Source organism: Ursus arctos, unplaced genomic scaffold, assembly GCF_023065955.2.
Source record: "Ursus arctos isolate Adak ecotype North America unplaced genomic scaffold, UrsArc2.0 scaffold_5, whole genome shotgun sequence".
Lineage (NCBI taxonomy): Eukaryota > Metazoa > Chordata > Mammalia > Carnivora > Ursidae > Ursus > Ursus arctos.
In genome coordinates, this window is record NW_026623067.1 from 29,918,612 (window position 1) to 29,939,998 (window position 21,387).

General features: G+C 38.3%; 1 protein-coding gene and 1 pseudogene across 12 annotated transcripts in view; one reads left to right on the forward strand and one right to left on the reverse strand.

Moving 5' to 3' along the window:
* Positions 1-21,387, forward strand: part of CDC42SE2 (CDC42 small effector 2) — a 108,620-nt gene that overhangs the window by 32,438 nt on the left and 54,795 nt on the right. For 5 of the 12 annotated variants that reach the window (XM_057307403.1, XM_026507892.4, XM_026507898.4 and 2 more), the window contains one exon: positions 2,049-2,216. The exons of 1 other annotated variant lie outside the window; for it this stretch is intronic. The gene's annotated coding sequence lies outside the window, so the exon portion shown is untranslated. Of the gene's footprint in view, positions 1-2,048; positions 2,217-5,560; positions 5,614-21,387 lie in introns of all 12 variants that reach the window. 6 more of the 12 variants (XM_044387368.3, XM_057307402.1, XM_048220952.2 and 3 more) reach the window with 3 other exon arrangements.
* Positions 6,151-11,972, reverse strand: LOC113261692 (plakophilin-4-like; annotated as a pseudogene).

A 21,387-nucleotide genomic window follows, 5' to 3' on the forward strand; every position in this document is an offset into this window, starting at 1 on the left:
GCCTTTGCAGAAAATCATTTGACCGTATATATGTAGGTTTATTTCTGGGCTGTCAGTTTTGTTTTATTGATCTATTTGTCTCTCTTCAGTACCACTCTGTCTTGATATTTGCAGTTCCATAACAAATCTTGAAGTTGGGTAGTATATGGCTTCCAGTATTAATGATCTTTGAAGTTGTTTTGGCCATTCTAACTCGTGCATTTCCATGTGAATTTTAGAATCAGCTGCTCAATTTCTACAAAAACTGCTGGGATTTTGATTAGAAATGCATGGAATCTTTTGCTCAAATTGGAGAGAATTGACTGATCAGTGAATCTTTGAACATAGCGTATCTCTACATTTATTTGTAATCTTTACACATCATTTGATAATTTGTAGTTCATTTTTTCCAGTGGTACTACTTCCAAAGGTGGATTTTCTGATTGTTCTTTGAGCAGTTGTTCTACAGAAACAGTTGATTTTTAACTTCTAGCCATCTCTTTTCTTAATTTTGTTTTCAGATGAAGCATAGCATCCTAGTTCATTGTTTAGATTGGAATACTCATGTAAGCTTACAAAATCAGTATCTTGCAAGGAGTGATTGGTATTATCCCCAGTATTTTGTCTTCATTTTTTAAAAAAAAGATTACTTATTAGAGAGAAAGCAGGTGGAGAGGCAGAGAGAAAGAATCTCAAGCAGACTCCCCGCTGAGCACAGAGCCCCATGCAGGGCTTGATCTCACAACCCTGAGATCATGACCTGAGCTGAAATCGAGTCAGATACTTAATCAACTGAGCCACGCAGGCACACCATTTTTTAAAGTAATCTCTACACCCAGCGTGGGGCCCGAACCTACAAACCCGAGATCAAGAGTCACATGCTCTACCTACTGAGCCAGCCAGGCACCCCCGTCTTCATTTTTTAAAATGAAATATTAATATTCCTCATAATATGGAACCTTAAAACTTCAGACTACCATTACGTAAATAGTTGAATTTGTAGGTAATTTCAGGAAAGTAATTGATTCTGAAGGAGGAATTGTTATTTGTTTTTATGGGATTCTGAGAATTCGTTCAAATAACATATTTTAGAGAATCAAGTACTTTGGTTTTGGGAGAATGAAGGAAAGTATATGATAATAACTTCGAAGTTTGAGATTTATGCATGTGAATCACAGTGCAGGTTACTGAGATGCCAGAGACTGAGGAAGCAATGAATTTGGGATTATCAGTTCAGCTTGGACATAGTAGATTTTAGGTCTCTTGTTTGTTGGATGTGTTAAGTGATTATATGTTCATTTGGAGGCTTGTAAATGAAGACTCTGTCTTAGGTTAAAAATAGGTCCGAGGTCACACAGCTAGTTATATGCAGAATTAGAACTCAAACCTAGAGCCTGCTGATTCCAAAACCAATGTTATTAGCCCTATACTATATTGTATTGTCAAGGCAGAAAAACATGCTTGGCTTTGACAGTAATAAATGTTCCCTGTAAGCTATTATAAAAATATAGCAGAGTTTGCAAAGTCAGATGCCAACAGGATCCAGAGAGATAACTGAGTTGTGTTATGAGAGAGTGATGACATCTGCAGGCAACTGCAAAGCCTGTGACCCATCCAAAGGATTAGCTGCTAATCAGTTCCAACAGATTGTTACCATGTGGGAAAGTGGGCCCATTATTGCTAGACCTTTTTTTTTTTTTTAAGAGAGGTCAGCAATCTTGATAGTCATGTTGAGTCGTCTTCTGATTTATAAATGTAAGCAGCTGTCCTTTAACATGCTGTGTAGGTCAGCCTTATTTGGGTCTGGATTCTACCCAGTGGGCAGATTTTGCTAAGAGTTGTACCTGGTATACTGTGGACACAACAATGAATTTATATGATGTGAAAGGGTGGTAACCATGTAATAGGCCCACTACAGTCTTTGAAATGCAAGTTGCTTAGTTTGAACATGGGGCTTATTGAATCTGGTATTTAAGTTCAGTTTTCTTATGGATCAATTAATTATAGGTGGGGGAAGAGGTTCCCTTTAGCTTTTTGCCTCCTAATTGCATGCTTTCGTTTGCACATAGGGCCAGTTGCGAGTTTGTGGACGTTTGACTGAAACCTGGAACCCAAATGAGAAGAAACGTTCAAGGAACAACTTCTGTTGACAGTGAGTCTGCAGTCATCTGTATGCATAATATGGAATGTTCTCAACTCAGAGATAGCTAAATGGGTGACTCCGTTGACAAGGAGTGGTGAGTCTGACTGTCCCCTCTGATAACTAAATCCTTTTCATAAAAAGAGACCTCCTCCTCCTCCATTGTTAGCATTTACTCTCTGTTGAATTGTAAGTTAATTTTTGTATTACAGAGAACGACAACATTGCAGTTTAGGAAAGTTCTTTGTCCCTAACAGCGTATTTAGTGTATGATTGCAGTTTGACTTTTTTATTAAGTTAGACTCCTCCTTTCCTTTGCCATTGTATTTTTCTCTTTTATTTCTTTGCCTAATTATACAATCTTCTGAGGCCTGTCTTCTTGAAATACTCAGCTAACAGTAAAATGATGGTCGTGATAATTAACAGCATCCGCTCTAATCTTGGTTAATGGTAGGTGTGCTTGCTTTTGGAATCATTTTAGGAATAGATCCAGTTTTGGCCACTGAGTAGTAGAAGGAAAGTCTGTAAGAGGATTCTGAGAAAGGTTTTCTTGGTTTTGAGAGAGAAGGAGAGTTGATCCCTCTTCCCCCTAGAGGTGGTTTTCTCTGGATGAGACATCTGGAACTGCTGTAGCCATTTTGCTACTAGCCTGAAAGTGATGCCCTTATGTAAAGGAAGGCAGAGGCAAGAGAACGGCAGAGAGGCAGAACTGGAGCTCCATGTGATATACGTAGAATCACCCTAACTGTGGATTCCTTGTTATGTGAGATAATAAATTTCCTGAAAGTTAAGCAGTTTTGCCCGTAAGGTTTTCTGTTACTTATAGAAATCCTCTTATTTGATTCTCCTCTTCCTTTTTTTTTTTTTTTTTTTTTTTAAAGATTTAATTTATTTATTCAACAGAGATAGAGACAGCCATAGAGAGAGGGAACACAAGTAGGGGGAGTGGGAGAGGAAGAAGCAGGCTCCTAGCGGAAGAGCCTGATGTGGGGCTCGATCCCATAACGCCGGGATCACGCCCTGAGCCGAAGGCAGACGCTGAACTGCTGTGCCATCCAGGCGCCCCTGATTCTCCTCTTCCTGATTACACACTGTCTTTAGTGTTTCATGTATTTATTTCTCATGTCTTGTGCTGTCCGGTAATGCTCCTTTGTGTATGTTGCTTTTGAAGCACATTGTAAACTTCGTGAAGTTAAGGGCTATGTTTATATCCCTCCTGTGTCTAATACCAGTACGGTCTTCTCAATAAAGCCATGAGTGCATATTTACTGAATTGAATTGTTTGAACAGTCGAGTATTTGAAAAACCGTTCTACAGAATTGAACAATTACAGAGATTTCCTCCCTTCCTTCTTTCCTTCCTTCCTTCCTTCCTTCCTTCCTTCCTTCCTTCCTTCCTTCCTTCCGTCCTTCCTTGTTTTATTTATTTCAGAGAGAGCAAAGCGTGCGAGCTAGGGGAAGGGCAGGGAGGGAGGAAGAGCATCTCAGGTAGACTCCCCGCTCATGATGTGAGCCAAAACCAACTGACTAAGCCACCCAGGCGCCCCTACAGAGATTTTCTTCTAATTCCAATCCTTTTTTTAACCACACTACTTTTTTGCAGGATTATAAATGAAGTTCGGCTTTTAAGATGATTATTGTGTAACACATATTGAAGTGGTTAGTTCTACTTTAAAAAAATGGTGCTTGTATTTTGCTGTTTGTTTTTCTTCAACTTTACTGTCAATATCAGATCTTTTCCTATATATTTGAGTACTGGTTTTCAGTGTAATAAATTTCCCTATCTTCTCTGTTATAAAAACAGGATAGTTTACGTTCTGTTGTCCCTGCTAATTATAGGAATAAGGGACATAAAAAGTAAGAAACATAGTATTTCAAAAATAATTAGTATTTGGCTTTGAAATGCACATTCACAAAAAGGCTTCCCTTTAAGGTGTACATCTCTGCTCTGTTCTTAGGAGCTAATTGTCCATGTGGGTGGCAGTAGGTTTCATGGTGAATCTAGTACCTTATGAGAGGAGTCTTGAGTTACAGGATGGATTATTTAGTTGCTTCTATTTTAAGGCTCTATGAAACAAAAACACTTTTTTCCCCTAACTCAAGATATTCATGTACTCTTCACTACTTAAATTTTACTGTTGTAATCTTGAAAATGTCTGATGTAAACCTCTTTGCTTTGAGAAAATGTATGATGTGGTTTCTGTTGTGTTAAAAAGGAAAGTCATAAAGCCTGTGGGTAATTTTGTAATACATTTTGAACCCTTGAAAATGTGATTTTCATTCAGGGAAGAGTTAATTTTTTTTTTTCCTTGATGGGTTGTTATTAAGATTCGGGGGGATAACTTTTTTAAGAAGGTAGTAAAAGTTGTATGATATGTTTAACCTGTCAATTCAGTAATACCATTAAGTAATATTAAGTCGAAATCACTAAGGTCAACTTTAATGTACTTTATTTCATAAATATTCCCAAGAGTTTGTCAGAATGAAACATGTGCCTTCACCCAAGGCAATCACAGCAGGCATGTGATCTAAGCTAGATGAATCAGAATGATCTTAGGATATTTGTTAGGAATTTCTGGGTTAAAGGCACTTACATTTTTTGGCTGAATTTCAACAGAAATAAATGTATGGTCATTAAACTTCTGGCAGTGACCTTCTGACCATAAAAGAAAACCAGTGGAGTAAGAAGCAAACACTGAAGGAGTAGAACAGAGAAAAATCATGCCCTGACCACTAGATCCAGTCTTTCTTGAAGATAGTTTATCTCTAGACATTATTAGTTTACAGGAGCCATTAAGTTCCAGTTTAATCCAGTTGGCTTTGGCTTTTATGTTTCATGTATATGAAAACATCTTAACTGATGCATCCTTTATCATCACCCATTCTAAACTATATAATGGTAACTCGAAGGACTTAATAAAACTTGAATTGTGAATTAGGCAAGTTAAGTCTTTGATAATGCAGTCCATTCTCAGGTGTGTGAGGTGGCAGATAAAGCCGTTCATTGATTGATTACAAGGATTCAGGTATTAAGTAGAAGAGTTAAGGTGGTAAATAAATACACAGTCCATACCATTGCTAAGTAGTTTATTGTTAACTGGAATAGGCTGACATGATGTGAGTAATCCTACTAGTGTATAATAAGGTTATTAACTGAGATTAACAATCTCTTACTAAACAAGGTTAGGGTTGTAGAAGGAGTACCCATCATCTCTTATGATTAGCTCTCTGTTGGAGACTCCTACTGAACCCTTGCTACCTCTGAAGCTGCTAAAACAATTGTGGGGAACCCGGAATTGGCAATCTTTAATATTTATATATATGTGTGTGTGTGTGTATATATATAAAATTATTGTTCATTTTTTCCTAATAGAGCATTAGAAAAATGTGCAGTCCTCAATCCCTTATTCAGATTTTTTGTTTGTTTGTTTGCCTTATTCAGAATCTTGAGGCTGGATATACTGGGGGTTTCAGAATTCTTCGGATTTTAGAAAGGTAAATACAGTGCACACACTATTAATATCTCTTTTTTACTTAAGGAAGAGACAAGGTGGTTTCTTTTATGAATCATACAAATAATAATTCCTTACATGAGTTGAACTGCTAAATGACATACTCTGTATACTTTTCTACATTATCCTATTCAACAATTTTTTTAGTAATAGCAATAAAACACGAGGGACATTCATTTCATTTCTTTTTCTGTTCAAACTATGAGAACATAACTTTCTTAACATTTAAAAAATCCCCTTTCCTTTGATTTCACCTACACATCTCCCATCTCATTTCACCCATTTCTTAAACTTCTTTATTGCATTGCGTGCACCTTTACAAGACTACAGAATCTACAAGTAATTACACCTGACATCTAAGTAGAGCTTAGAATATCAAAGTCTTCTCATCCAAAGGTTCCTCACGTCACTGATAATTCTTCAGAAAAGAAAAAAAAATGCTCTTCACTCATACATTCCATACTTGCACGTTTCATCAGCAAATCAGCAAGGTGGGTTTTTCTTTTCGTTCAAAACAAGATTAGATAGAGAGTTCTACAACCCACAAGTCTGGGCACCCTGGGTACTGTTCTGCTCTATAAGAAGGTCGTTTTGTGGAATAAAAGCTTATATAATTTGTGGTTGATTTCAGTCCATACTGTGTTGAGTAATTAGTTATCACTGGGAAGTGAACTCCGTCATCAAAATAAGGATCTTTATAGCTGTAAAGAGACAGCAAATACATCTGTGTATGTCAGGGTTCTTTCTGTTGGAATCATTTTGACTACAGTACAGCTGTTGGTGCGGTAGCCGTCTGTTTTGTTTTCTTGTTGGTGAGGAGTAGAAACTAACGTAAGTTGGTGAAGATTTGGTGGAGCCAGAATACAAACCTTTATGTTTGGTTTTCTTTTGGTTATTGTAATACCCCATAGGTGGTATTACGTAGGTGGTCATATCGTATTCAGAGCAAGGGTTTCTGATTCCTAACCGTGCTTGTGAGGAGGAGATGTAGCCGATGAATGATGGGTGACATCTATTGGTCAGTGGTAGACAAAGAAGGATGCGAATTGGTCTCTAACGTGAAATAAAGGTACAACAAAATAGTTTTGATTGCACCCATCCTTTTTAGAAATGCTTTGGGAGGTCCTGATTGCCATAATGTATTCAAGACCTGGGCTGCTGCCTTTGCCACTTTCAGCGATGATCTGTTTCCTCTGCCCTTGGTTATGTGTACTACCTTCTGTATCCCTCCTGAGTTGGCCAGGACTTTGTTCTCCATGTTTTTGCTGGTAACCTCATGCGGAGCGCAGCAGATGGCTTTCATGGTCTCATCAGACAGTACATGGGGCCAGTACTACTGGGAGGCTGGTTGGCCAGGTCTTTCATGGTGTATTTACCTGTGAACTTCTTGTTCCAAACATCTAGCACCGTATCCCTCAAAACAGTTGCTTCAGGTGGAGCATCTGTCATTATCTGCTCTCAGAAGTCCTACAAGGATGGGGACCCCTTTGTCTTTGTGGATGGTCACCTGGATGTACTCTGCAAACCAGTTTCCAGCAAGGAGGCTCTGGAGAGATCAGTAGGGCCTTCCAAGGTAGCTGGCATGAAACTCTCTGGTAGAAGAGTCAGATAAGGTTTTACCACTAATGGATGCCTCAGCATCTCAGCCCCTTGGGAGGACTTTGGCAGTCTTGGGATCTGACCAACTCCATCCTATTGATCCTCTTGTGTCCGTCTGGTTTTTTTCACCCCTTGACAGCCGGCTCCAGCTCCTTGCTGGGAGATTCTTTTCCTGGTAAGGCATCTAGTTAATTTAGCCCCGGCCAGCCAGACCTGAGAGGCCTCCAGTTGCAACTGACTGGACAGGTTCCATGGGGTGCAAATGCAGTTCACCACAGTCTTGGCGTTGTAATCACATACGTTCACACACGTGTGGATCCCATGCAAAAGTGCATTTACTAGCACCTCACAGGCTCGTATTTCCTTCTTCACTTCCTCCCCTGTGGAGCTGGCAACCATTAGGCAGAGCAAGTGAAGTCTGAAATTTAATTTTGTGATCATGAAAATAAGAGTTCTTCCATCCAGAATAACTGGAACATTGACAGTGTTTGTTAAGGTTGAAAGAACATCTTGATTGGTCATCGTCTTTATAACATCACATGGAGATAAATTCCAAAGAACTCCTGTAACAAATTCCTTTACTTCTGCATCAGATTTTCTGATCAGTTGGAACAAGGCAGGTATCCTACCAACATTTTTTTATTATTTTATTTTCATCTGTAGACTTGCCAAAAACAAGGTTTTGGAGGGCATCACAGCATTCCTCCAGACTTACAAAACTCGTCCAGAAAGATGCTTGATTCTTCCTTACCTGTACACCTCCATCTGTACTTTGTTGTTGCCAAAGCACAGGTGTTGTAGGTAGGCCGCCGCATTTGCCTCAGCTGATGGGAAGGGGGCTGCAGCATGTGAATGACTTCAGGCAGCTTGGGGTCATGCCAGGCAAACTCCCTGGGGTCTTTCTGAGTACCGTCTATTGATGGGGATCTTGTGGTGCCAGCATCAGCTGGTGTTGCATGCTGAAGCCTGTTACCATTGCTCTCCTGCACTCGGTGCCGTATTGGCCTGTAGGGCTCCATGCAGGTAGCTCTTGTGTTCAGAGCATAATTATTTCTTTGGTATGTAAGGGTGCTTTGCTGGCTGGACATCCTTTGCACGTTTCCAACACCTGTACCTGTGCAATACAGCACTGCCTATGATCTTTGGAGTTGCACAGGTCCGTGGTTTGGTCAGCAATAACATTGGGCTGTAATAGGTCTTCCCCTCCAATATAGGAGTGATGGGCAGGTTGGGAGAGAGCTGAACGAAGATCTTTACCAGTACTGAGTAGCGTAGGAGCTGTAAGCCTTTCAGGCCGTCTGACCAAAGTGGAACCATACTCTTTGTAAATGGCATACTGCTGCTGTCCAAGTTGTTCCATGTCATGAACAGTCCTTTACAGTGAAGGTCACAGATGCTGTGGTGCGATGGTCATCTATGAGTGTTTGGGGAACAATGACCGCCACTTGGCCTTGGGATGGGAAGCTACTTGAGTCTGTGCCTCCCATCAGTATCAGTGGGGACCCTACTTCGGTGGTGGTTTGGTACTGAGGGTACTGAGAGGTTGATCTGTTGGGATTGAAGTCTGCTGGGAGGTGACAGATCCAGCCCGATGTACAACTACTGGGGAAGCAAGTCTGTATGCAGAGTATGGAGAGGCTGTCCGCTGAGCAGGTAATGGGGTGAAGGAATATGCACTGGGGTTCAGTGGTTGGGAGTCACTCACTGACAGCCAAATCAACTCTCCAGAGAGGTTTGCTGTAACCCCTTTGAAGGAGACATGCCTCCTGATAACAAAAGAAAGACCGCTCTAGATGGATCTGAACTAACTCTTCTTATGGCCTGATTCATCACTGATGGCTGAACTAGTGTTTGTCCTTCAGCTCTTGAGTTTCTCACCAAGTGGTTATTAGTTGATCCTATGAAGAATGCTATGGTCTGTTGTCTGTCTTACTCAAATTCTAGCTGTTATGGAAACTCCTTGCTGCCTGGTATCCACTCTTGGAATAAGAATTCACTTGTGTTGAACTTCTTGAGTTACCCAATGATCTTTCATGGAGAGATGTCTATGCTGGTGAATAGAGGGTCCCTTATGCTGATGCTGTCCTGATGACATCATTGTTGGGATGGACAGTGTCCGAAACTCCATGTTCCTTTATACCAGTATTTAGCACATCTGTTGATCTCCAAGGAAATGTCTTCTCAATTGAGCTGCTCCTTCAGGAAAGCTAGAATAGTGGTGACTGTCTGATTTCATGCCTGGGCCAGTGAAGGCAGCTTCCTTTCTGTGCTTGCCCCTCCTCCACCAATGAGACCTGCTCAAGAGTGGACATTCCTCCTTCCAGGTTAGGCAGTGGCTGTTGTCACTCTGGGAAAGAGTCCGTCTGCACCGAGGGGTTGCAGCTGCGGTACTGAAAAAATTTAAAAAGTGGATGCAGGGCTGCCCGACCCTCCCTCCCGCACATACTCCCTCCCCTGAACTAGCTCTCCCACTGTGGTGGCTAACTTTCCCCTCTGCCCTGTGTCCGTGGTGTCATCTCCGCGGCCAGCATTGACAAGGACTCATTTTTATACTTGAGAAAACTTAGAGACATTAGGTGATTTTATGGATTTTGATGTAGCTGGGAAGTGATAGAGTTGAGATTATACTCTCTGTTTGGCTGTGATATCCACATGCTTCACCTCTGTTGCATTGTCTCTTCATGCTGCTGTACTGCTTAAATTCTTCTGTTTATTGTTAACATTAGTAAGATGATTATTCTTTAAGTTTAATCAGCCAACCTAGCAAATTCAGTTAGTATTTCTAATAGTCTTGCAATTGATTCACTTAACTTCTCTGGGAATATAGTCTGTTTGTAACTAAACATAATTTTAAGTTTTGCTTATCCGTTTCAAATTTTATATTAGTTCACTTACTGGTTACATTGGCTAGAACTTGTGGAACGTTGTGATTACAGTGAGCATCTGTCTTATTAATTAATGCGTCTGATGTTTCGCTAAATGCTTACCATTGATTGGAACATTGATATTATTTCACCTCTGAGCATGAAGCCAGACTTTTAGTATTCTTTATAAATGAAATATACAAGGGATTGTATTTTCTTAAGAGTCTTAAGGATTCTGTTTTCTTAAGAGTTTTTAAAAATCCTGGGCACCTGGTGGCTCAGTCAGTGAAGCATCTGCCTTCGGCTCAGGTCATGATCTCAAATAAATAAAATCTTAAAAAAAAAACCAAACTTTAAAAAAATCCTATTTGGACATCTTTGTAAGCCAGATTTTGAAGTCTTATTTGTTGGGGCGCCTGGGTGGCTTAGTCATTAAGCATCTGCCTTCGGCTCAGGACATGATCCCAGAGTCCTGTGATCGAGCCCTGCATCGGGCTCCCTGCTCCGCTGGGAGCCTGGGGCTTCCTCTCCCACTCCCCCTGCTTGTGTTCCCTCTCTAGCTGGCTGTCTCTTTCTCTCTGTCAAATAAATAAATAAATAAAATCTTAAAAAAAAAGTCTTATTTGTTGCTCTGTAAAATTGCTACAAACTAACTTTCTGTTACTTCTACCTACTTATACCACACTTCATTTATTTTTTAAGATTTTATTTGAGAGAGAGAGAGAGAGAGCATGAGCAGGGGGAGGGGCAGATGAAGAGGGAGAATGAGACTCCCTGCTGAGCGGGAAGCTTGATGCGCAGGACCCTAAGATCTTGACCTCAGCTGAAGGCAGACACTTGACCAACTGAGCTACCCAGGCACCCCATACCGCACTTCACTTCTAATCTCTCATAGTCTGTACATACATCTTTTACCTCTTCAGTATATTCATTTTTATACATTTAAAAATATGTTTATTATACTTTATAACTTACTGAGTTATATTTATCTTTGTATTTTTCTATTTTTTTTGTGGTGGGCTAACATGTAGTAGCAGCTCGGTGAATATATGTTGAATAAGTTAATTTTTATAATTACCTGATAGTGAAGCATCTTCATAAGCCTTTGTTTTGGCTAATGATAGGAAATTATTACGTCAGTTTTAGAGATGGAAAAAAACCAGAAAATACATATTTATTATTGTTGTAGTTTTTTGGTTTTGTGGTCATGTGGCTGATTTCAGATCTACCAAATTCCCTGACTTGATAGCATCTTGCTGTGGGTACCAGTCTTTTCGAAGCTCTGTGGTGGGTTTAGGTATTCCCCCCCCCCCCCGCTTGCATGCACGCGCTCTTCCTCTCTCTCTCTCTCTCTCTCTCTCTCTCTCTCACACACACACACACACACACACACACACACGTGATGAATAATTCATTCACCAAATGTGAGAGATTGAGGAAGTGTATATCAAAGAAAATTATTAAGGAGGTAGAATGGGATTGCTCCATTCAGATATTGCCCCTGAATGGTTCAGAGTTTCTCCTGCTAAATTTTGAAAGAAGTAATTTTGGAGATTTTTAGGGAATGGAATAATTGGTATTAGCTCTTTAGTTTTTTCAGTGTGATCCAAAATATCTGTTTCTGTAGCTGGAAAATATTTTTGGAAGTCTGATAATAGTGTTACAGTTTAAGGAAATGAAACTGATATTAAATTCCTAGATACTTTGGTTTAAGTATCTGGAAATAATTGCCATTTGAGGGGCTATGCTTTGCTTAAGTAAATAGAACTGGTGGCTCAGTGTTGGGCCCATTCAGCAGCTAACCATAGTATAATAATCCTTACCACAGCAGCTGGAATTTATTGTAGCTGTTGCTGTATGTTTTCACTGTAAGGGCCATGATTTCCGTGAAGAAATCATAAAAGCAGCCCTTTTATGGTTTTGATTACAGAGTGTTTTCTGGGCAGCATGAGAAAATGCTCTGCTTGTTTTGTGCTATGTGGATATAAGACATGCTTTTATAAAAGAAGCCATTTCTTCTTTGAAAAGTAGTCCCATGCAAGAAACCTATTTTCATTTATTATTAGCATCTGATAATATTTGTGAATGCTTTTAATGTACATATTCACTGAAAAAATACTTAGAGGAAATGATACTAATTAAAGGAAATGTGTTGATGTTAGGGTGGATATAGAAATTTTCCACTCAAGACCATATTCCCATGGTCATCTTTTTTTGTAGTTTTCTTTAAAAATGGTCGATCCACAGAACTCTCGCAAGTTGAGTGCTATGTGTATTGTCGTTGGGTATTTTAATTTATTTTAATTACAGTGTAGTTAACATACAGTGTTACTTTAGTTTTAGATGTACAGTATAGTGATTCAACACTTCTATACATCTCTCAGTGCTCATTAAGATACGTGTACTCTTAATCCTCTTCACCTATTTCACCCACCCTCCCCACCCGCCTCCCCTCTGGTAACCCTTTGTTTTCTATAGTTCATAGTCTGTGTTTTGGTTTGATTTTCCTCTCTTTTTTTTTTTCTTTGCTCGTTTGTTTTGTTTCTTAAATTACATATATGAGTGAGATCATATTTGTCTTTCTCTGGCTTATTTCTTTTAGTATTATACTCTCTAGCTCCATCCATGTCATTAAAAATGGCAAGATTTTACTCTCTTTTATGGCTGAGTAATATTCCATTTTATATATACACACCACCTCTTCTTTATCCATTCATCTATTGGTAGATATTTGGACTGCTCCCATAGTTTGTCTATTATAAATAATGCTGCAATAAAATAGGGCTGTATATATTGCTTTGAATTAGTGGTGGTGTATTCTAGTGTGATTACTGGATCATAGGGTACTCAGTTTTTAATTTTCTGAGGAACCTCTGTGCTGTCTTTCACATTAGCTGTACCGGTTTGCAGTGCAGCTAACAGTGCGTGAAGATTCCTTTTTCTCCACATCCTGGTCTACCCTTGTTGCTTCTTGTCTTTTTGTTTTTAGCCATTCTGACAGGTGTGAGGTAAAATCTCTTTTTAGTTCTGATTTGCATTTCCCTGATGATGAATGATTTTGAACATCTTTTCATATGTCCTTTGGCCATTTGTATGTCTTCTTCACAGAAGTGTCTGTTCATGTCTTCTGCCCTTTTTTACATTGAATTATTTTGTTTATTTGGAGTTGAGTTGTATAAGTTCTTTATGTATTTTGGATACTGACTCTTTATTGGATAGGTCATTTGCAGATGTCTTCTCCTATTCAGTAGGTTGTGTTTTAGTTTTGTTGGTTGTTTCTTTTGCTGTGCAGAAGCTTTTTATTTTGATGTGGTCCCAGTGGTGTATTTTAGCCTTTGTTTCCCTTTCCTTAGGACATACCTGAAAAGATGCTTTTGTGGCTGATGTCAAGAGAAAGTACTGCCTGTGCTCTCGTGTAGGATTTTTATGGTTTCACGTATCTAATTTAGGTTCTTAATCCATTTTGAGTTTATTTTTGTGTATGATATAAGAAAATGGTACAGTTTCATTCTTTTGCATGTAGCTGTCCAATTTTCCCAGCACTGTTTATTGAAGAGACTTTTTCCCATTGCTATTCTTGCCTCCTTTATTGAAGACTAATTGACCATGTAATTACAGGTTTCAGGATGCCTGGGTGGCTCAGTTGGTTAAGTGTCTGCCTTTGGCACAAGTCATGATCCCAGGGTCCTGGGATGGAGTCCTACATTGGGCTCCCTACTCAGTAGGGAGCCTGCATCTCCCTCTGCCTGGTGCTCCCCCTGTTTGTGTTCTCTCTCTCTCTCTGACAATAAATAAAATCTAAAAAAAAAAAAAAAAACCTATGGGTTTCTTTATGGGCATTTTGCTCTGTTCCATTGATCTTTGTGTCTGTTTTTGTACCAGGACCATAGTGTTTGGATTACTATAGGTTTGTAATATTACTTGAAGTCTGGAATTGTGATACCTCCAGTTTTGTTTTTCAAGATTGCTTTGGCTATTTAGGGTCTTTGGTGGTTCCATATAAATTTTAGGATTTTTAGTTCTAGTTTGGTGAAAAATGCTATTGCTATTTTGATAGGGATTGCATTAAATATGTAGATTGCTTTGGGTAATTAGAAAGACATTTTAACAGTATTTGTTCTTCCAGTCCATAAGCATGGAATATCTTTTCACTTCTTTGGCTAAGTTTAAGGGAGAGAGAGAACCCCAAGCCGGCTCTCCACTGAGCATGGAGCCTGACGGGGGGCTTGATCTCACAACCCTGAGTGAGATAAGGATATGAGCCGAAATCAAGAGTTGGAGGCTTAATTGACTGAGCCACCTAAGCACCCCTTTAGGGTTTTCTGTATATAGTATCATATCATTTGCAAATAGTGAAAGTTTTACTTCTTTGTCAATTTGGATGCCTTTTATTTCTTTCTGTTGTCTGATTGCTATGGTCTTGTTACCGTTTTTGTTTGTTTGTTTGTTTTTTTAGATTTATTTGAGAGAGAGAGAGCACACGCAAGAGTGCATGTGAGGGGGGGCAGGGGAAGAAGGAGAGAATCTTCAAGCAGGCTCCCCGTTGAGCACAGAGACCCACATTAGGGCTCAATCCCATGACCCATGAGATTATGACCTGATCTGAAGAGTCTGACACTCAACCAACTAAGCCACCCAAGCATCCCTTGTCATTGGGTTTTAATGGCAGATAAGGAAGAGTAAATTTTACTCTTTAAATGTTGGCTAACACTTTCATGCATTCCTAAATATTCTAAGTTACAGTTTCATTTTTCTGGTTCCCTCATATATTTCAAGCAGTTTACAAGACTGATGTACCAGTAAACAAATCTTCTTAAAACTTTAATCTCTTTCTTTCTTTCTTTCTTTCTTTCTTTCTTTCTTTAAAGATTTTGTTTATTTGAGAGAGAGAAGAGAGTGAAAGAGCTGGGGGAGGAGCAGAGGGAGAGGGACACACAAACTCCAGGCTGAGCACCAAGCCTGACTTGGGACTCCATCTCAGTACCCCCGAGATCATGACCTGAGCCAAAACCAAGAGCTGGACACTTTGAGCCACCCAGGCACCCCAAAACTTAAATAATTTTTAAATGTCCAATAATTAAACTCATAAATTTAGCATATCAAATTTTCTTGTCTTTTAACTATCTTAATAAATAGAACATAAAATATCATAAATTATTACAGATATATGTAGTAGCACTAAAATATTAATACTGTAGATTTTGGTTGACTTCATCATTTCTATATCAATTTCTGTATTTTCCCAGAGTTAGAAGATTATCCACCCAAAAGGAAAATATTACTGTCAAGGCCAGTTGAAGTAATTTGTTAAAAATCATGACTGTGTTGCTGTTATTAATAAAGCTATTAGGGTAAAAAAGTATAGATTTCGACTGGATTTCTGGGCAGAGAAACTTGAAACTGTGATAGAGGCCTAGGACCTAGATGTGCCTGCCAAGGCTGAGCTGGCCGTGGTGAGGATGGGTGCTTTTCCTGGGGTGAAGTTCTGCGTGTCACTTAATAGGAGTTTTGGAGTCCATTCCTTTCATCTACATACTTGAACACATAGGTTTTTAGTTGTATGCGATTCTCTGTACTTACCTATTGAAATGCTTGTCTTTTAAATGAGTTGGGAGTAGGGGGTTGGATAAACATCCTTCTAGGTCCCACCGTTAATTTTGGTTTTTTTCCTCAGATTCAGGGTGCCGCTTCATTCTGTTGCTCTAAGCGTATAGTAAGCCATTCATTTTAAGTTCTTTGTAATGGATGGAATTCTGAACCACTTATTTCAGCTGTAGTTCTCTACACTAGGGCCACAGAAAGTGATTTGGAGAACAGTTTCTGCCTCTGGGAAGAACTTCTTTTTGTCTCATGAACAATGACAAATCTGTATTGAGATGAAGCATAAAGGCTTTAGTTTCCCTTCTAGATACAGCTACACTGTGAAATGGCTCTCCTTGTCCCTTAACCAGTACGGTTTTTCAGTTGGACACACAATTTTATTTCTCACAAAGTAGATCACCTGTAATAGAATCACCTTAGCCTCAAAAGAGATAGGGACTCATCATTAGAATTCAGTATCTGAAAAATACTGTTCACTTTGAATTTGTAATACAACATGATACCAATAAAAATATCAGAAAAGTTTTAAAGAATTAGGCTAGGTGAATCAAAAATTTAAAAGGCAAAAAATAAGATTACCCAGAAAAGTTTCAAAAGAAAAGGAACTAGTTCTCTCATATATTAAAAATATATTCTAAAACAATAAAGATGAAGGTGCCTGGGTGGCTCAGTGACTCTTGGTTTCTGTTCAGATCATGAACTCCTGGCTGTGGGATCAAACCCAGTGTTGGACTCCTTGCTGAGCAGGGAATCTGCTTGGGATTTTCTCTCCCTCTGCCCCTCCTCCTGCTCACTCACTCTTCTCTTTATTTAAAATAAATAAGTCTTTAAAAAAAACCCATAAAACTGTAGTGATGAAAAAAATAGTAGTGATGAAAACATAGTGATTCTGTATATGAGAAAGCCAGTAGTACAGAATATAAATTGTTCCAAATTCATAGGGAAGTAGAATATAATAAAAGTGCATTTCAGATCAGCAGAGAAAAGGTGTTTTTTTTTTTTTTTTTAATTGCAGTATTATAGCCGGGGACTGGTCCCCCCTCCCCCCCGCCAAAAAAGATCCTTACCTTCAGAGGAAGAAAACACATTTTTTTCTCATTTTTATTTATTGGAGTTAGGCATTTTTTTTTCAAGATTTTTTTCAAAAATTGGAAATACAGATACTCTAATGCATTTGTTAGTGGGTGTGCAGCTTGGTATATTCTGTTAGGAAATTTGGAAAATACTTGTGAAAATTTAAAATGCCTACCAAAATTTAAATCTGTAAACTCTTTGATCAGCCACTTTCAGAAACATCTTAGACTTTATCCCACAGATAATTCATGTAGGTTTTGGGTTCACTCCACCATACTTTACATGCATGAATATACAAGATTATTTTGTGCATCATGTTTGTAAAAGTAAACGATTAGAAACAATTCAACTTTCCATCTGTTGGAGACTGGTTATACTCATATGATAAAATACAGCCATTATAAATTGAGGGAGGCAGTTTTTTAAGTTACTAATACTTCCTGATTTCGAAGATAAAGTATTAAGTGAAAAAGCAAGGTGCCAGATAATATGTGCAATCACATGAAAATATTTTAAAAAGGAAAAAATGTACACGTGCATTCTTCTGTGTGTACAGTCTATCTCTGAAAGGCTGCACAGGAAGCTAATACCAGTGGCTATGTCTGTAGAGGAGAACTGGGCGGCTAGGGATAATGGTGAGAAAATTTACTATTCATGATTTATTTACTCTTGCATCTTTTGAGTTTTACACCATGGTAATATATTGGTGTATTACATATCTTACCAAAAAGAAACACACACACACATTAATATGTAGTACTGAGGAACAAAACATATTTATCTTAATTTTCATCTTTATCAGCTCATCAGAATCCATAAGGATGAGGGGCGCCTGGGTGGCACAGTTAGTTATACGTCTGCCTTCTGCGCAGGTCGTGATCCCAGGGTCCTGGGATTGGCCCCACATTGGGCTCCTTGCTCAGCGGGGAGTCTGCTTCTCCCTCTCCCTCTGCTGCTCCCCCTGCTTGTGCTCTGTCTCTTAAATAAATAAAATCTAAAAAAAAATTAAAAAAAATAAAAGGGATGTTAATTAAAAAAAGAATCCCTAAGGGTGAGACCCACTTCAATTACATTAGAAAGGTTTTTTTATTGTGGTATAAAACACATAACATAAAAATTACCATCTTAAGCATTTGTTAAAGTGTAGTTAGTAATATATTCACATTGTTGTGAACAGATCTTCGTAACTTTTTCATCCTGCAGAAATGAAACTCATACCCTTTAAACAAAAACTTCTTTTTACTTTCTCTTGCCAGCCCCTGGTACCATCATTTTACTTTGTTTCTATGAATTTGAGTACTGCAGATATAAGTAGAATTACTCATATAAGTGGAATCATATGGTATTTGTCTCTTTGTGACTGGCATATTTCAGTTAGCATAATGTCCTCAAGGTTCATCCATGTAGCATGTGACAGGATTTCCTGCCTTTTTAAGACTGAATAGTATTCCATCATGTGTATATATCACATTTTGTTTACATATTGATTGGCTGATGGACGTTTGGGTTCCTTCCACCTTTTGGCTATTGTAAATAGTACTGCTTTGAACACAAGTGTGTAAATAATCTTGGAGACTCTGCTTTCAGCCCTTTTAAAGAGATACCCAAAAGTGAGATTGCTGGGTCATTTGGTGGTGGTATTTTTCAGTTTTTGAGGAGTCGTCATATTGTTTACCGTTAGAGTTGCACCATTTTAGTTTTACCAACAACACACGAGTTCTGATTTATTCACATTCTCACCAACACTTATTGTCTGTTTTTTTCTTTTCTTTTTTGGTTACTAGCCATTGTAATGGATGTGAGGTGATCCCAGTACATGCTTTTAACAAACATTATAATCATATATTTCTTGTATATTTAAAAAAGTTTATCAGGTACATTTAACCTAATGATTTCAGTTTGATCGCCTAAAATGTAACAAGTAGTTACTTTTTAAAACTTTTTCTCAGAATGCTTTGTTGTTGTAACTTGAGGTGTGTGTTGTATAATCAAATCTTAAAGGGGTAGTTCCCTTTACTGAGCCTCCCCTGTTTTTTCCTTCTATTTAACCATGATTGAATGACCCAGGAACAGTCTAGGCTAAATTTACCCCAAAGAATTTTGCCAACTTTATTTTCACTTACATAGTTGAAATTCTAAGGTTCTACATGTTGTGAGAATTCCAACTGTGTACCAGCATTAAAAACACTGTGATTTAATAAAAATTGTCATTTTCACTTTGCAACATAGTATTTGACCTCTTTTTACTTTTATTCTTTTTTTTTTTTTTTTTTTTTTTAAGATTTTATTTATTTGAGAGAGAGTACAAGCCAGGGGAGGGGCAGAGGGAGAGGGAGGAGCAACTCCCCACTAATGTGGGACTTGATCCCAGGACTCTGGGATCATGACCTGAGCTGAAGGCAGACTTAACTGACTGAGCCACCAGCTGCCCCTGTGTTTACTTTTAATTGAAAAGTTTTACCTTCATAGTCTTGACAGTTTTGTGTTAATTCTTCTCACAAGATGAATCCAGTCATAAGTTGTCTTTTAAGAGCAAGGTCAAGCAATGTTGAAGGATTTTATCCAGAGAACAGAAGTACATGGGGTCGTAGTGAAAAGTGGAAAAGGGGTATGAATTGTCTTTCAATTTTTTTTTTTCTCCTCCAAGAAAACTTAAGGGGCATTATTTATTTGAGAGAGAGAGTGAGCCAGAGAAAGCACAGGCCGGGGGAGGGGCAGAGGGTGAGGGAGGAGCAGACTCCCCACTGAGCAGGGAGCCCAGTGTGGGACTCCAAACAAGATTAATACCTGGTAAAATATTTTCCATTTTAAGTAAATTAATTGCAGTTTTCTTTTCCTGACTTGAAGTTTCTGAAATCATCATTCTGGCATTATCATCACAGAATCACCTATTCTATCTTGCAAGTATTTATTCTTTAGAAGTATTTAGTAGTAGTATTTAAAAGTAATGCATCATTGTGTGAATATCTAGCTATAACCTATAATTACGTTGTAAGTATTAGAAGTCATTTAAAATAATTTTTGCTAGACTTTAAGTTTCACTACTGTGCAGTTTATGACTTCATTTAAATATTTAAACTGAGCAGTTGGATTTACTGTATTTGGTGTGTGAGTTGGTAAAGAAGGGTGCTGAGTGGTAGTATGGCTTGGGAAGGGTGGGGGTTTAATCCTCACTGTGGGTTTTGAGAAAAGATAATGAAATCCTTTATATCCCTTTCCATAGACGTGCATTTCAAAGACTTACATTTTAATAAGAATTGGTAGTGCAGCTGCAACCCTGGCAACACAGACTAGGAGAAAAGAATTGGGGCAGGATTCCAGAAATCAAGGCAGGCAATGGTCTCATGTGGAGCTGAGCTAATGAAAGCTGATAAAAATATAAAGCACTTAGTAGAAATAAGAACAGGCCTTTCTTTGGCATAGTGGACGTTGAAATTTTCCATACTATATTTTACCATTTAGTAAGTCAAAAAGCTGTCATAAGCTGCTTACTCAATAGGAGTAGCTGCGTTATATTGTCCTTTAGTATAAAAATACCCTAGGCTCTGGGAAGCTAATATTTCTGTGGAGTATATCTAAAAAGTAATTGTTGTTGGCCCATTCTTGGTAAAATATTGAAAGTACAATGTTCCAAGTTCGTCAGATTTTTAAAAACAAGTTTTTAAGTTTTAGTAATTTAAGAAATAAATGCTCACAGTAGTTTTAATGTAAATTTCTTGTGGCTGTTGGACTCGAGGTGCCCTCAAACAATAAAATTTGTAAACATATTCTTTTCTTAACACTATGACAGTGCCATAGAATTTGTCATTAAACCGTAATTTAATTATTACCAACATTTAGGTTGTGTCTGGGGTTTTTCCTCCTGTCATAAGAAGTATTGGAATAAAGCATTTTTGTGCATATAAATATTTTGCTTTTTTTTTCTGGAATACACTCAGTTGCTTTTGGATTTTCAGAAGTCATACTAACACATTACCTGTAAAAATTTTTGATATTTTCTAAATGTACTGCCAATTTACATAATCTTAATTTTTCTAGAAATGAGTTTTTTCCTTACATCTTATTTGGTTCTTTGGGCTTTTAAATCTTCTTTTATCCTAAATTCTAGAAAAATTTATTCTCATCATTTCTTGACATGTTGGCTTTTCTCTTGAAATGTTTTTCCCTCTTTCTGGAATTTCTCTTACCTGGATGTCGTTTTTTGTTTGTTTTTTCTCCGTATTTCCACTTAGTTCTTTTTTATGGTTTCTTGTTGTGACTCTATAGCACTAATATCTCACATAGTACTAATATCCCTAGAGCACTATTATCTCCTGTTGACTTTAAAAGTTAAAACAGACTTTCATTTTACCAGCAAAATGAATTTATTCAGGATTAATGGAAAATGCAAGCTATAGCAAACCATAGGCAAATCCGGAGATGAGAGAAGAGGAACATTACTTTATTGAGAAAAGGAGGAAGACTGGAGGGGCCGCTTTGAAGGAAAGTACATTGGAGGAAAGCTACAGTTGAGGGTGGTGATGGCTTCGCATTGGTTCAGGTATATGTTTTCGTATTGGCTGAGCTTGTTGCTGGGCAAGGAGAAATTCTTTTTTCTTCCTGCTCAGTGGGAATGCAAG